The 16,352-nt window shown below is 47.4% G+C and overlaps 2 protein-coding genes across 3 annotated transcripts in view; one reads left to right on the top strand and one right to left on the bottom strand.

Moving 5' to 3' along the window:
- The window catches only part of ZBTB44 (zinc finger and BTB domain containing 44), a 149,736-nt gene extending 137,452 nt beyond the window's left edge, over window positions 1–12,284 (top strand). For both annotated transcript variants that reach the window (XR_013348587.1, XR_013348585.1), the window contains exon 8: window positions 10,241–12,284. The gene's annotated coding sequence lies outside the window, so the exon portion shown is untranslated. The remainder of the gene's footprint in view (window positions 1–10,240) is intronic.
- ST14 (ST14 transmembrane serine protease matriptase) overlaps window positions 1–16,352 on the bottom strand; it is a 93,834-nt gene that overhangs the window by 224 nt on the left and 77,258 nt on the right. The window contains exons 23-25 of the mRNA XM_077839732.1: window positions 12,866–12,967; window positions 8,801–8,906; window positions 6,931–7,027 (exon numbers count right to left, since the gene is read on the bottom strand). The gene's annotated coding sequence lies outside the window, so the exon portion shown is untranslated. The remainder of the gene's footprint in view (window positions 1–6,930; window positions 7,028–8,800; window positions 8,907–12,865; window positions 12,968–16,352) is intronic.

The raw sequence follows: 16,352 nt of genomic DNA, 5'->3' as shown, positions 1-16,352 counted from the left end.
TCAGGACCTAAGACACCTTAATACAGTTCCAGGCCTTCCCTTGACAGCACGGAGTTCTTGGGCAATAAACAACAATAGGCAATCATCAAGACTTTGAAGTGGACCTATTTCCTAAGCATCACTGGTAGTTAACTAACAAGGCATTTGCCTGTTTTCCACCATTCACAGGTGATTGCTTTACATTTCAAAGAGATCAATACAGTGATATCACTATATTTACAGTTCATTTAAATGTTAAGATCTGTTAATCCAGAGATCAAAAGGAGAATTCAGCATAGACAGTAACCGTTTGGTTACACTATCAACCTCAAACAATATAAATATATAACCACACAAAAACACAAGCATCTAATAACAGGTCCCTAGAGGTTGAATTTGGGTTATTTATCCTGCAGGGTTCTTAATGCATTCTGGCCATGTGTCACATTTGCATACCCCATGTTTCACCTCACTTAAACTACTTGCTTACAAAATCAGACCTACAGAATACAAAACCATCCCAGCCCACTGTCACTGAACCATTGACTTTCTCATTTTAACCATTTATCAGATAAATCAATTGGAATGTAAATATTGTACTCACAGGTCAGCATTCCATTCCTAGAGCAGTATAAACAAGTCATTGTCTGTAGGAAATGTTAGTTTGTACTGACTTTGCTAGTGGTTTTTATGTAGCTTGTTGTAAAACAAGGCAGATCTCGAGCTGAGTTGATGTGCTCCCTGGAAGACCCCTGCATACCCCTGGTTGAGCACCACGGAGCTAGGTGAAGTAGTGTGTAAAATGGCAACTTGCCTACCTCGGTGGGCTGGCACCTGTGATAAGCTGAATGTGTGCTAGGAATGGGGGTGGGGGGCAAGACCTCTGCATGAACTTCCCACAGCAGTTTGGTTTTAAACTGAGCAAGTATTGCCCAGGCCCTGTTTATTTCCAGGCGCCGTAAACCGTTAAAGACGTGCCTTTGGCCCCAAAATCAGGACTCCTCTGCCAAATCAAACTCTCCCCAGTGTCACAATAGCAAATGCCAGCAGCAGCCGAGCACTCAGCCAGACCTCCCTCTTTTCTCACAATGTACAAACAAGCTAATGAAAGGCTCCAAGTCATGCAGGGAGACCTTGCCCACCTGTGCCGGTAATTCTGTGATTTCTACACAGGAAACAGGGCAGGGTAGCAGGAAGGAATCTGTATAACTCATTGCTGTGGTTGTATTTTTGGGGGGAGGGGGGAGAGGAGAAACTCCCATTTCCACACAGCTCATGGTCTTAAGTCAAGTCATAACGCTTATGCCAGAGGGGCCCTAGTTTTCAGAGCTAAGACTGGACTCCTTCCAGGATGATGTTCAGACAGTATAATCTTGTGCAAATTAGAGACCGCAGGTGACGTAATATCTGTTATTGGACCAACTTCTGTTGGTGGGAGAGGGAAGATTTCAGGCCAGTTATTTCACCACTCTGGGCTATAACTTGCCACTGTGTAAAGCATTGCTCCCTTCCTAACCTCATGACATTCCGTAGGGGTTAAAGTCACTGTTGAGGGTACAGCGCTCAGAGAAGCTTGGAAGGAAGGTGCTAGAGAATGGCAAAGATTGTTATCCGTGATGTTCTCAGAGGTGGAGGCTCTGTAATGACTTAGTGAGAGATTTGCCTAGACAATCAATCCCTTGAGCAACTGGCTGAATTGAGGATCTCATCTCGCCAAATGCAGACCCAGTGCCCTCTCCTCCTCTTCTATCACATACCTGGTGGAATCTGCTGTTGGTCTCCTGTCTGACTCGTGATCTAGACTGTCTGGAAGTGGTCAGGGATGAAATGGGCAAATGTGGACTGATCCGAACTAAATATAAAACTGTTGCCAAGCAGCACAGTGATCAGTTTTACACAGCGTCTTACAAATGTAACCCCCAAGGGCTTCAGATGAGGAAGCATGGCTTTGTTAAGGCACTGGGCTGGGACTCAGGAGATCTGGGTTCAGTTCTGGTTCTGCCACAGACTCCCTGGGTCACCTCAGGCAAGTTGCTAAGGACTAGATTAAAAAAGGTGTCCTGCCACCCAGTGGAATTCAGAGCCCCCAATTAGGCGCCCAGGCTTCACATGCATTGTAGGGGAGAGTTAGGCCCCTAAGAGAGGGATTCTCAAAAGTCAGCACTCTGAACAGGGAGCTGCCTAAGCCAGCCAGGAGTGAAATGCAGAGGAAAGGAGTGGGGCTTAGGGTCCAATCCACAGAGGGTCTTAGGTGCCTAACTCCCATGGATCTGGGCCTCTAGGTACCTGACAACAGGCTAGAGGGAGGTGTCAGCCATGAACTCTCTCCTGGAATTAGCTTAGATTCTGTGCTTAAGGAAACCACACAGAGCTGCTGCTTACATCTTTCCCTATTCTGCTCTGTATTTAAGCCATCTGCTCAATTGCTTTTCCCCATATGTTTGATTATCTGTAACTTGGATTTATCTTAATGGCAATGAATTACTTCCCTGTGTTCATTCCATCTACTATTATCTTCTGCAGTGGTGTTTCTGGGGTTGATCTAGAGCAGTGCTGAATACCAGCATCTCCCCCTGACTTCAGTAGGAGTTACAGGTGCTCAGCACTCTTGGGACCAAGCAGAGAGACTGGAAGCCTTGTGTGACTTGATTTTCATAAATCATATGCTAGTTTAGTTTTCACTAACGATTGGGCTGTAGCATTTCCTTGCGTGACTAGGCACATGGTGCACCAGAGAAGGTATTGGGCTGAGAATCAGGACACCTAGTGGCAGAAGCAGCAGCAGCACCTCAGTTTGTGTTTGGCCTTGGTTTTGTCATCTGTAAAGTGGGGACAACGCTGCTTTACCTGCCAGAGTACCACACTTGGAGATGGAAGCATGAAAAGTGCAAAGCTTCAGAATAGGGGATGTTTTACTGGAAAAGCCTGTAATCCACTAGTTTTAAAGATCTGTCTCTGAATGATAGAACAACTCCACAACACAGCCAGAATGCATTTGTGCAATCAGTCAGATTTCTCACTTACTGGAACAAATGGGCCAAATTCACCCAGGCATAATTTGGCCCAGTGAGTTCAACTTTTGCTGCTGATTTTTGAATGCAACACATTTTAGTCTTGCTCTTGGTATAGTGCTTGTTCTGTTAATCCACCACTTACCTCTCCATCAACACTTGCATTAGGTGGGTTCTTTTTACCTGTTTAGCTGGGTTTGAAAAATCAGAGGGCAAGGGCTATCAGTTTCTGCAGAATCTAAGCTTTAAAAAAACCCAGAAAATCTCTCTCTTCTTGCTGTTCAGGAAGCTTTCTGATTGGTAATGGTATGTGTGAACCAATGCAGTATTGTCATCCTGAGTCTGCAGCTCAGAGTTCTCTCAAGCTGCCCATAGTGAAAACTAACCCACTTCTTGTCAGTTTTCACCTCTGCTGTTTAGAAGCCTGTGGTCAGGGTGAAAGTGACAAGCATCAGTTTAGGCAGGAGGGCCCAAAAGGGGAGACTGCAGGAGGGATAGAGTAGCAGACACACCCTGCTAAAGAGCTAGAAAGCTGAGGGAGGGGTGGAGCTATGTAAGCACACCCAGAGCAGCAACCAGGAGGCTGGAGAAAAGGTAGAATAGCACCCCTTCCTTCCTCAGCCACCCTTGTAGCCTCCCAAGACACCCTGCTGTGGGAGTGGAGGAGGAAGAGATTGCTCCCCTTCCCTTCTAGCTGCCAGAGCCGCTTAGGGGGTTTGAAATCTGAAGCACCCTCCTAGGTGGAGAATTATATGAAACAAGGGAACCCCCCAACAAAGGTCCTGGAAGAGCAGCCTTGGAGAAATCCCAGCTCCCAGCAGTGACTTGTCAGGGGCTTCTCACCTGAGAATTGACATGGACCATGCCTCCCCCCAAAACTGCTGGTAACGGGCTTAGTTCCCCAGCTACTAGGGTCTGGAAATTCCAGGCTGCTGAAATGAAATTCTCTCTGAAGGAAAAGGAGTGCTTGTGGCACGTGCTAGAGCTGTTAGATGGAACACAGCAGCAATCATAATTAACCTGGTGCTCTACAATTTATGGGTGGTTTTCTTCTAATCTACTCAATCTGATGGCCCATTACATTTATGCAGCATATTGCACCAAGGTCTGCTTTAGCATACCAAGTAGTATATCTTAGCACTTGGTTTATCCTTGCTTCTCAGACCTCATCTAAACCTTTATCCTGAAGGAGAAACTGAATGGCTAAGTTCTCACAGCCCCAGGGAATATTAAAGACAGACAGCCTTTAATGTCCTTAGAAAACCAGTTCAAGGGCATGGCATGGTATCAACTTATGTTCTATCTACAGCAGGGGTAGGCAAACTTTTTGGCCCAAGGGCCACATCAGGGTTGCAAAACTTTATGGAGGGCCAGGTAGGGAAGGCTGTGCCTCCCCAAACAGCCTGGACCCTGACCCCTTATCATGCTGCTCGGTGCAGCGCACTGAGGCGAGACAGCAGGGAAGGGGCTGGGGGGAAGCCTCCCTGCCCAGGAGCTCTTGAGCTGGGCAGGATGGTCCTACGGGCTGCAGGTGGCCCACCTCTGATTTACAGACTTTGCTGAACTTGATACTACTTTAAAAAAATAATTGACATATACCAGTTTGTTTTTAAGCAGTTTCTGATTTGTCTATTTTAATGGTCGCTGTTGCCCAAAATTATGGATTTCCACCCCTCCCCTGATGATTAAATTTTCACAGGTGCAGGCATTTGAGGATGGAGGCAGATGACAGTAGGTGTTGATTCAGAAACAAACTGAAATCATATGTCTAAATATACAAAGTAAACGTCCTTAAATAAAACACAAGTTCTCAAGCAGCATTTCTCACTTAGACTAGCTGTAAATTCCAATTATCAAGGGAAATTTTTTTTCCCCCCTGTGTTTGAACATCAAAATCACCTTTTACTGGTTTAAAATCTAATCCTCTTTCCAAGTTTAACACAAAAGTGGGCACACCATTTTCACTGATTCACCTTAGTTCTGTGGCTGGACGTTTTTAAGGGCTGAGTGATGACTTCGACACGAATGCTTGTAACTATGCAAACTCTGACACAAACATTCAGATCTCATGCTTGGAGGTGGATCACTCAAGGGAGCGGGAGAGAAGTCTCCCCCCTACCCCTTATCGGCTGGGATTTGAACATGCGAGGCTGTGCACAGTCTGTTGGGGAGCAAGGCAGGCAATTCTCCCACCTGTTTAATACTGCTGAGTTGGCTACTCTAGAGGTAGGGTTTCCTCAGCTGGACCATTGCTCTATCTACTCTGAAAGATCTTTGGACAAAGTCTACCCCCTCTACATTTTTAACCATTGCACAAGCAACAGGTGAGTCAGTCATCTTAGGGGGTTTCTAGAGAGGCAGAAGCTGGAAAGTTCAGATCTAACCTATCCCAGGATTTGGGGAAGTTTTAGTTCTGGGTTTAGCACATCACTCAATCCCTTTGCAGAAGTGTAACACAACCATGACTGGATACTGAAAGGGCGTTTATTCTAGGTTTAACAACAAAGCAATTGTGCCAGCTTAATTCATTCAAGTAACTAGCTACACATCAACAAAAGGAGGAAGGAAGGTTTCAAGTAATAATGAAGTTCCTCCTAACAAAGAGCCTAGCTGGGCCTAGTAAAACTTTAAGTGGCCTGTCTTCTCTCTCTCATATTGGAGTAGCTACATAGACTGTTCACACCACTTTACCAGGACAACATAAAGGCTAAATGACAGGTTTCAGAGTAACAGCTGTGTGAGTCTGTATTCGCAAAAAGAAAAGGAGGACTTGTGGCACCTTAGAGACTAACCAATTTATTTGAGCATGAGCTTTCGTGAGCTACAGCTCACTTCATCGGATCACTCCGATGAAGTGGGCTGTAGCTCACGAAAGCTCATGCTCAAATAAATTGGTTAGTCTCTAAGGTGCCACAAGTCCTCCTTTTCTTTTTATAAAGGCTAAAGTCTCTCCTAGGCACACTGATCTTTAACAGTGCCCTTTTAAAAAGCAGATGGATACATTTTTTGTATTTCATCTGACTGACACAATGGTGCCTCTAGACTAGGCTTTCAGCTCCCATAGCAACAAAAAAAAAATTTCCCAAATTTAAGGTGTACTTGTGTGAATTTTCCAATCTGCCTGATCTGAAACCTCCCCCCTCCATTAACTAGTCTTGTGGTAGAGGTGGCTAATTTGGGGAGTGAGACTCAGAACTTAGCCCCTCTGGTTTCTTGTCCCACTGACGGGCTGTGCAGCCCTGTCTACACGTGAAACGCTGACATGAGCAGAACAGCAAGGAATGCAGCACACTGACAGTTAGTCGCAGCTGGTTAAGTGAGTTGCTCAGCTCATGACCTATGTACTTCATTTGCTTAGGGATTATGTGAAGACAGTAAGTCTCCCATAAACACCACACACACAGATTACTAAGAGTGAAGACTTCCTACAGCAGGGCTGCAAAGTAAATGGACTTTAAAACCTTGTTTTACAGGTATAATCATCTTGCCCTGAACTAAGCAATATGAAACCCTTTAGAGCCATACTTTCACACAGCCCCTGGTTTTCAACTCTGATTTAACTGTACAGTGAGAGGGTAACTAAGAATCAAGACAATGGCAGCAGCGACTAATAGGATTCTTAAATCAGAACTATCACCTCAGTGCAAGTAATACCCCCCCGGTCTTGAACTCATGTTCAACTCCTCACTTAGCTCAAGATGGTCATGTTCATGGGGAAGTGGGTTGGGTGGCTGTCAGGAACTTGCTCAGCCCCAATGAAGGAGTCAAGGTGTTAGATGCTCCTGTTCCACCCTGTAGTTAGTATGGGGCACTAAAGATGATGATGATTCAATCTGTTCCTCTTCGTAAGGGATGTAGCTGTGAGAAATCTCTTAAGCTTCTCCTTGGGCATGAGCAGGTTGCCGTGCAGCCTTGAATATCGTGCCCTGTATTTCCTTACCCACAGTAGTGGTGCAGTCTACGTGTAGACTTGTTTCAGACAGGCTCCAAGTATGCCCACTGATGCATGTGACTTTTCTTGGTGCATTCCTGGAGCCCTAGTGTCCAGAATAAAAAACATTTACAAGTCTAATTTAGACAAGAGACAACTCAACACTCCTCCCCTCCCCCCCCGCCCATTGCCATGTGTGACCCACAATCAGGGGAGAAAGTTGTAAAAGCAAAGCAATGTCAAAATAACCCTTCTCACACACAGCAGTTGAATTCAACTCTTGTATCTTCCTATCATTTTAGTAGGATGCTGGACCCAATGCGTCCCCTCCAAAATAAAGATGACCGGGGATCCACCCTAATTTACTATTTTACATTTGATATGCCAGCATGAACAGCACTCCCATGCACGGCAGGAGAGCCCCTTGCCCTCTGCTGACCCCTTAAATAAAGAGGTGCCCATCAGAGGGCTACATGGTGATGAGGCTGGGGAAAGCCTGCTCATGCTGTTGGGGACGTTCCCTAGTGCCTATGGGGAGGTGTCATTTCCATGGTCTGCACCTCCTTGGAGTAGCGCCACTCATGTAAGGCAAAGTCAACCTGGCAGCTGCCAGGTTATTACCCAAGGCTTCATGGTGGGAATCCTGTTGCAGTAATATTGTGATACTCAGATAGCTGCTGATGGGATGCATTAGTAGTTACACTCGGCTCTGGCTCCCACCCAGGAGTCTCTGATGTTAGATTTTAAGGCAGTGGCCATTTAAAAGGGGCAGCTGGATGACAAAAGGAAAGCTAGATCAATCCAAACCCTGGGGATGTTCAGCTCCAGAGCTGAACTTCATAGTCCCTCTGTTTCAAAATCTTCCTGGTTTCAAGCGCAGACTGTTCACAGCCAAAGTAACCATACGTAGTTGATCCTAACCTAGACTAGATTTGAAGCAAGGGCCTAGAGGGGAAGGGCAGGCCTTTATCCCATTTTGATGCCTTGTACAGTCCAGTCACTCCACATGCTTGAGTCTGAAAAAAATCTGATTTGATGTTGCTGTTTCTGACCCCATGCGCTTATGGGCAGGCAGCTTGTGTGGCCGGGGGTGGGGGGTCTGGCAGGAGCTGGCTAACTGGGACCTGTGAATGGAGGAATGGGGAATAGGAAGGAAAACTGATTTTAAAATCCGATTAAAAGCATCATCTCAGCCAGCCCCTTCCTTGGGATTCACTGCTTCGGGCAGTTTTTCCCCAACAGCTTTTCCTGTTCTCCTCCCAGCTCAGAGTGGATGTCAGCTCTGCTGTAAGCAGCAAAAACTTTCTAAACCCACGCTGAGTTCAGTGGCTTCTGCCTAACCCATAAAGCTTTCAAAACCAGGAAGCAACAGGGCTTAAAATACAGAATTGCTAAATAGACACTGGGGCATTTTAGTTTGTGTATTAAATACAAGGAGACCCTTTAAAAAAAGTTAATTTTTAAAAAAATTCTCATTTGTTGGCCGCTATAGCTCACTACCCTGCTTGTGATGTTCCGGACCTTGGCCAGGTCTATGACGGTCTCAGCTGCACAAATGTAAAGTAGTGTCAACACACTGCGTGGTATGAAACAAGAGTGAACTGCACTGGTGCAGCACGTGTATGCTAGGGGTTTGCATTAGTTGCCCTGGTGGCTTCAGCACGAATGTAGACAAGTTCTAAGACCCTAATCCAGAAGAGCACTTAAACACGAGTATATACTCCTTGTGGAAGCCCATGGGACTTCAGTGACGCTCTTGTGCTTTGCTGGATTGGGGTGTGACTGGCTGAAGGAGAGTTTCATGGAAACTTCAGCAGGTCTGAACAAGTTTCATTCGTTCCACTGTGTGTTAGAATGCTTTGAAGGGAAAACAACTCACCTCCTGGAGGGGGCGGGTCACTCCAAAGGTGAAACACGTTGACTGACTAGAGTTGGGGGAGTCTTGCACAGCTGCTTCCTGGGCCGGCAAACCCTTCTCACCAGCACTAAAAATATTAAAATGTATGCAGGGAAACACAGTCAGGTAACCAATGTACAGGAGGATGACGTAGACCAGATAAGAGACTTCTTTCAGTTAGATGGTTCATTCATCAAGGTTGTTGCTCAACCTGGCTGTACTGGTGACTCTGGTCACTGCTGGCTTATTTCAGCAGAACTCTGTTGCAAATAGCTTTCTAGACAGAGAGGGGGGATGTTATTCCTCTGTTAGAGGTAAGGAACAGTACCAAGTTTCCCTTCCCCACATCATTGTGGGAGTGGGTCATACCACCAAGAGCTAGAGCAGTGGCTCTCAACCTTTCCAGATTACTGTACTCCTTTCAGGAGTCTGATTTATCTTGCATACCCCCAAGTTTCACCTCCCTTAAACTACTTGCTTACAAATCAGACATCAGAATACAAAAGTGTCCCCACACACTGGTACTGACAGATTGCTTCCTCTCATTTTTACCACATAATTATAAAATAAATCAGTGTATATAAATATTGTACTTACATTTGTGTGCAGTATAAACAAGTCATTGTCTGTATGAAATTTTAGTTTGCACTGACTTCGATTGTCAGTGTAAAACTAGGCAAATATCTAGATGGGTTGCTGTACCCCTGGAAGACCTCAGCGTACCCCCCACAGGGTTACACGTACCCTGGTTGAGAACCACTAAGCTAGGTGATCTCAGTATCTTTGAGAAGCTGAAACTTTTGATCCCCTGATAGAATCTAGTTGCAACACAGATGAGTTAAAGGGAAGAGATTTAATCTAAATTCCTCCCCCCACCGCCCCCACACACACTCTGATACTTGGATCATCTTGCCCCAGGAGGGAAAGCTGACCTACCCAACCATGAAGCACCCCTGTCTCCAGGCATGAGAGCAGCAGACTGCTGCATGGCCCTTGGACAAGTCAGTCAAGCCTAAATGTTCAGGAACAGCCATGGATTGTCTGCCCAGCGCGATACCTACGGACTCGTTTTAGGGGTGCAGAGAACACCCAACAGCTCTCCTAGGAACTCAGCACCTCTGAAGCCAAAGGGGGTTACAAGTTGAGTGCCTGAAAACTGACCTTAGCTTTGATGGTCCAGATTCTGCTCTCATTTTTGTTGGTGTAAAGCCAGAGTAACTCCAGTGAAATCAGTGGAGCGACTTTAGATTTACAACCGAGCAGAATCTGGTCTGGTTTCTCTTTTATCTGCCTGTCAAACAGATCTCATATTTTACCTGTTGTAGGGGAAGCCAGTTCATTAGGTACAAGACCTGTAAACACTGGGGATTGAAAGCAGTTTACAAAATGTCATCACTAATTAGCCCATGCCTCTGTCCCCAGGTGGAGGAGTGCCTAGCACGCAGAGATATCGCAGGAGCAAAGGCCGCCTCGGACACCGCAAGAACCATCAACATCCTCGCTGTGGTGGTCGGGTTGGCATGCATTGGTGCGACCATATTCTTTATGATCCAGAGAGCTGAGCTGATCAAAGCAGCACAACCAACCCAGTTTCCCTTCTACAATTTAGGCTGAGGCCATGGTGCTGCCCCCCCCACAGGCTTGGGGAAATGAAACCACAATTGCAAAAATTTGTGTTTGAATTCTGCTCTGTCTGGGTTCTCGCTCTGCCTTACTCTGCTGGTAGCCAGCAAGTTTCCTCTGCAGCTGGTGCTGCCGTAAGTGTGTTTGCAGATTTTATGCCCCCAAGATCATCGTCAAGCTGACAACTGCAGATATTGAATTGGGAATCTTTGTCTCAGCCTTCACCGCAACCCATGGGTATAATTCTCATGGCATTAACTCCTTTCTCACTAGGCTGGGAAGAAATAAAAAAAAAGGCACTGAAATCTTTCCAGGCCCCACAGATAGACTTGCTGCTGATGCCAAGGTTCTTTAATAAAGCACCACCTGGGAGCAGGGGCTGCACTCGGCGTGGGTGGAGCTTGCAGGGGTGATCAGCTCCCCCACAGCAGCCGCTGCTAGTCAGCCACCCAGGGCTGAAGACAGAGCGGAAAGAGCAGTGGCTGGGCGCCCAGCTCTGAAGGCAGTGCTGCCACCCGCACTGGCGGGGGGGCCAGAGAGCAGCTCCTGACCCTGTGTCCTCGCCCATCAGGGCACACTGTCCAGGGCAGGTGGAGGGTCTGGGGCTGCCCGTTCTGGCCCATGTTCCTGGGCCCTGCCCCCCATGGCTGCTGCTCCAGGCTCTTGGCCCCAGAGCCAGGTCCCCCCGCCTGGTGGCTGTTACTGGCTACAAGCAGTTGAAGGGCACCAGAGAGCTGAGGAGCAGTTACAGCCTGGGCAGGGCCTGGGAGGAGGTGGGGCCAGAATTTAGGAGGACCAGGGGCAGGGCCACGGAGAGCCAGGGCACAGCCCAATTTTCTGTCTAGCCCACCTCCATACCCCCACCCCTTTCGTGGCTCAGGCCAGCACCACCCCCCTCAAGAGCAAGGAAGGGACCTCATTCTGCTCCCACACAGGAGCTAGAGTAAGGCTCTTCCATTCTCCTCCCCTCAAATTCTTCCAGGCTTATACAGAAAGATAAGTCTTGGCTCCAGCAATGATCCCTGGTGGCCACATTCATCCCCAGTCTCTCCACAACACAGCCTTCACGGGCCCTAGCTAGCACCTGTCCTGGCAAGCTGTGTGCTTCTTATTTTAAAGAGGTTACTAAGTGCCTGGTTGCTGAGACCACTGCCATTTCCCCACTAGCTCCGGGAGAGGACTGTAGATGATTACTGGTTTCAGAGTAGCAGCCGATGCATCCGATGAAGTGAGCTGTAGCTCACGAATGCTTATGCTCAAATAAATGGGTTAGCCTCCAAGGTGCCACACATCCTTTTGTTTTTTTGGTTTTTTTTTTTAAGATGATTACTGTGAGGTGTTCAGGGCTAATCAATATAATCACTTAAAGTTTTGTATCCACTCTCGTTATAACTGTAACTGATCGGGCTAAAACCATGTCTGCTTTACTTTGGCTGGGACACCGCCACTATGTATGATCAGTTTCATAGTTGCTGCTCCTTGTGGCCTTTTGCCCCCCCCTGCAAAGCAAAAGATCAGGAAGGGATCTTTTATGAAAGCCCAGAAATTGATAGGGGAGCTCAAAGGCAGAGAGGGAGGGAACCTTGAACTACTTCAGATTCTTTGGAGTAGATTTCACTTTGTCTGTTCACCACCACACCTTGCCCTTCACAAGAGCGGAGGGAGAGTTCAGAAGCACAGGGAGCAGAGACTAAGAATAGGAGAATGGATTTTACACTGTGCCTGTATACCTGGGCTTTTAATGTGCTTGCCATTTAATGTGTACTGTTTAAAGGAGGGGGCTCACCTGTAAACAACTTATTCCACTGTTTAAGAGTTTACAAAAATGTAAATAAATGCTTCTGATACCAAAGGGCAGTGGCTCTAGTTTTTAGTATGTGATATCTCTCCTGTGTGTTTAAAACTATTCAAAATAGGTTAATGCTGGTGAAAGGTACCAGACAGACAGCCCTAAAAAGAAACAGACAGATAGATACTGCAGGGCTGTGCAGCATTAGAAGCTCTAGGCCACCAGCATGACCTGGCTTGAGCTCCCTTTTCTGCTGGGAGTGAAAAAGTTCATTCCCCATGGTCATGGAGTTGATTAGAGCAGGGTACGACATGCTTTTTAAATGTCAAGTTATCAAAAAATAAACTCAAACTGATTCCCTCCCTCCCTCCCTCCCTCCCCCCCGGTTTTGACACAGAGAATTTCTCTCACGAACACTTGTTTAGTCAAGCCATTTCCCAGTGGAATCTGTAATTGTAAACCCTCCAACTCACTTTTTGTAGGCTAGCCAACAACCATCAGCTGGTAGCCACTTTGCATCCCTTCCAACATGGGCTGGACTTGAACCAGTCAGAGGCAAAAGGCTCACAATCTCACGTGGTCACCGGTTTTATTGCTGCCTATACCCAGAGGTGATTGAATGCTGGTTAACTTACTCAGCAAGGAGACTTGGTGCATATCTTCCTCAATGGTGCTGAGTCCAGGTCCAGGTGACAGAGCCACGCAGATGTTGATGACGATGGCTGGAATCGATGTCACTGTGAAGATAAGAGGGGAAAGGCTCAGGTATCTCTTTCTAGAGTTCTTCTCTCCTCAGAAAAAGATCATACAATTCCTCCTGGCCCAAACCTCCTCTACCCACTCAGTAGATTTCAGCTAAGTCTGGGTCAGAGAGAGACAAGGCAGGTGGGGTAATAGCTTGTATTAGACCAACTTCTGTTGGTGAAAGAGACGAGCTTTCCAGCACCACAGAGCTCTTCTCCAGGCAGCTCAAAAACTTGTCTCTTTCCCCACAGAAGCTGGTCCAGTAAAAGCTATTACTTCCCCTACCTTGTCTCTGTGATATCCTGGGATCAACACTGCAAACAAGTTTAGATCTAAAATTCTTCAGAGTCCAGGGTGCTGGTAGCAGAGTTCAGCACCTCGCTGCAGGAAAAAAAGGCCCAGCACACACTGTCTTCTCCAAGACCTGGCAAACTTGTACCAGCGTTCGGCTGTTTAGGGCACTGCATTCAGCTGCCTTTCTGGTCACAGGCTTACAGCTGTGTTGCAAAATATATACAGGTCTTGGCTGACTAAGTGATGGGTGGAATAGCCATCCCCTCATTCTTTTGTCCACTAATTAGGCCTAATTCCCATCACACCACTTTTGGGTCAGTGAGTTCCTGTCCTGCACTTCCCTTGTTTACCAGGCATAATGTAACCTATAACAGAACTATAGCAGCAGGCCTGTTTTAGTCGACCTTCCCTTTTACACCTTTTCCCATCCCATTGATTGATTTAGGCTATTGTGACACTCTACCCAGCTCTTTACAGTTGGGCTCACAAGGCAAAGACCCCATTATTACAGCACTCCTGCTGCCACCAGCAGTTAAGGGATAAACGGCTGCTGTACATTAGCCTGTCTGCCCTGTGCCCAGAGCAGAGAATTGTACCAGAAGCCTGAACAAATACACACAAGGGGCATCTCCACCTACACACCAGATTCTATCGAACGTTTATCCTTCAGGGGTTTGTCTACATGGGGAAACAGAATGGAATACACTGTTCTGCAGTAGCTGCCTGTGTAGATGCTTTTATTCTGGAATAAGTGTGCACGGGAGGAGCTATTCAGAGTTGCTTTTGCATAACAGCTTATTCCACAGGAGCTACACGGGCAATTTCTCTGGGGGAACAACAGCTGAATATTCCATGGGTTCTGGCCACCTCTTCATTCATTGCAGAGCACAAATTAAACTCTTCAGCATCCTGGTCCCTTCCAAAGTATAAGCTAAATGAATACTTGGCTACTGGACCTCCATAGCAAGCCATGGGTGGCACGTGTATTACACACCCATGTCTCATGCACAGGATACACTTACTAATGTCTGCAGATGCTTAAAGAATTCCCCTTGCCCACAGTGCCAACATGCTAGGCAGTGGCTATGCCACTCAAGCCCTAATAGTTTAGGGAACGATTTACCACTGCAGAATGTTCAGCAGAGGGTGGCATGAGCCCTGTTGACTCCTCATGGGATGGTGACTAGATGCACCAAACTCTAAAACCAGAGCTAGTTCTTTTTTCATGCTTGAGAGATGGAGGGAGGGGAAAAAAGCAAGAGGATCTCCCAAGTGCTGCAGGAGTGTCGCTGTACAGCTGCAGGCTCCAGGACTCACCTCAAGCAGCAAGATCCTACCCCAGTCTGATCCAGGGATTAGCCCATGGGGGAGGGGATCAGTTTGGCTTGCTGAGCCCTGTTCTCCTCTGCGGCTTCTGTTTGTTGCCAGAGCTAGTGAAATGATCATAGAGCTCTGGGTTTTTCCAGAGCGGGACGGTGCAGCTAGCCGGTGGTTAGGTAAATAGTGAACGTGGTGGGGGTGGGAAGCTGGCACTTGAGTTATTGCAGCTAGCCTGCTCCACTGACCTTGGCAATATCCGGCAAGCCACACGCAAACATCACCCTGGGGCCATTACACCAGAGGCAAGTCACTATTCTCTGAGCTGAGAGGGGACAGCAGCATCACAAGAGAAAATCTCACCAACCGAGGGGCAGTGGGTACAACCATGTTAACTCAGCGGGCGAGGGAAAGGACGACAGACTGGAAGGGACTGAAAACCACAAAGACAGCCCGTGCCATGGCCTGTGAAAAGCATGCTGAGATGCATCTGCAATGACTATGTATTGGCAACTACACACTGCAAAGCCAATCCCTCCTCCCTCTCCCCCACCCCATGCTTTGGAGACTAGCTCCAGAGCTGCACTGCTCAGCTGTGCCCCCTCTCTGAGCTGGGCCAACCCCAATTCAGATCTGAATTGTGCAGGGGACACCTCTCATCGGGTGACCCACATCTCCTGGACCAAACAGCCCTGCACATCAAAGAGGTTCGGACCTGGATCTGAGCGCTGCAGCTTGTGCCCATTTAAATGTACGGCAGCCTCAGAGCAGCGTTTCTACCAACCAATCCACCTGGGCACATGCTCCGGCCAACACTACAGCCAATCTTAGGAGAACGTGGGTCATACAGCGAGCCCAGCCTTGTGCAGACATTAACCCTACATTTGAAACAAGACTGAATTACACTAGGGTGGCCAGATGTCCTGATTTTATAGGGACAGTCCCGACATTTGGGGCTTTTTCTTATATAGGCGCCTATTACCCCCCTACCCCGATTTTTCACTTTCTATCCGGTCACCCTAGTCCCAACCCATTATAACTTCAACACCCTCCCCCAACACACACACACACACACACACTTCCATCCACCTCTCTCTTCCCTTCTGCCTGAGGGCAGAAAAAAATATTCCCCTCCTGCTGCTCCCCACTGAGTCACGGCTGTGCTAGGGCCCCTCTGTCCACTCAGCCTAGATGTCAAAGATCCTGCTTTAATATATCCATGACCAGCTAGTGGTACTGCCTCCACCCAGACAGACACTGCTTACCACCTCATAGATCATGTTGACAAGGTATAAAGATGAAATGCTGGCCAGCTCGCAGGGGACTGCAGGACATTCACTTCCAGTAATTCTACGGTGTGCCCGCTACCGCTGGACAGGAGTCTGCAGGCACCTCTGCCCTGCACTGGAGAAGGCTGCTACCAGGAACTAACATCAATTTCCACCGCCTTGGCCAAGAAAGGAAGCTACAAGGGGAGTGAGGTCCAGGGATTTCTTTAACAGCTGATTCCCACTCCCACACTCCTAAACACCACCCCACCCCCATTTTACAGATAGGAGATTTGGGGTAGAACAGATGGAAAATTTGACTTTTGACCGTTCTCTCTAGGCTGGCTGAGAACATAGCAAGCATTTTTTGCAAAACTGATTGGTCAAAAGCTCCAGTTTTGGAAGAGATGGGGAGAGAGAAATGGGTCCCCGGGCCCTCATCACCGTAAGATCAGAGCACAAGGTAATCAGAATAGGTTTTATCCTCACTACACCCAGG

Source organism: Eretmochelys imbricata, chromosome 22 (genome assembly GCF_965152235.1).
Source record: "Eretmochelys imbricata isolate rEreImb1 chromosome 22, rEreImb1.hap1, whole genome shotgun sequence".
Taxonomy (NCBI): domain Eukaryota; kingdom Metazoa; phylum Chordata; order Testudines; family Cheloniidae; genus Eretmochelys; species Eretmochelys imbricata.
This window is presented reverse-complemented; position numbering and strand designations above follow the sequence as displayed.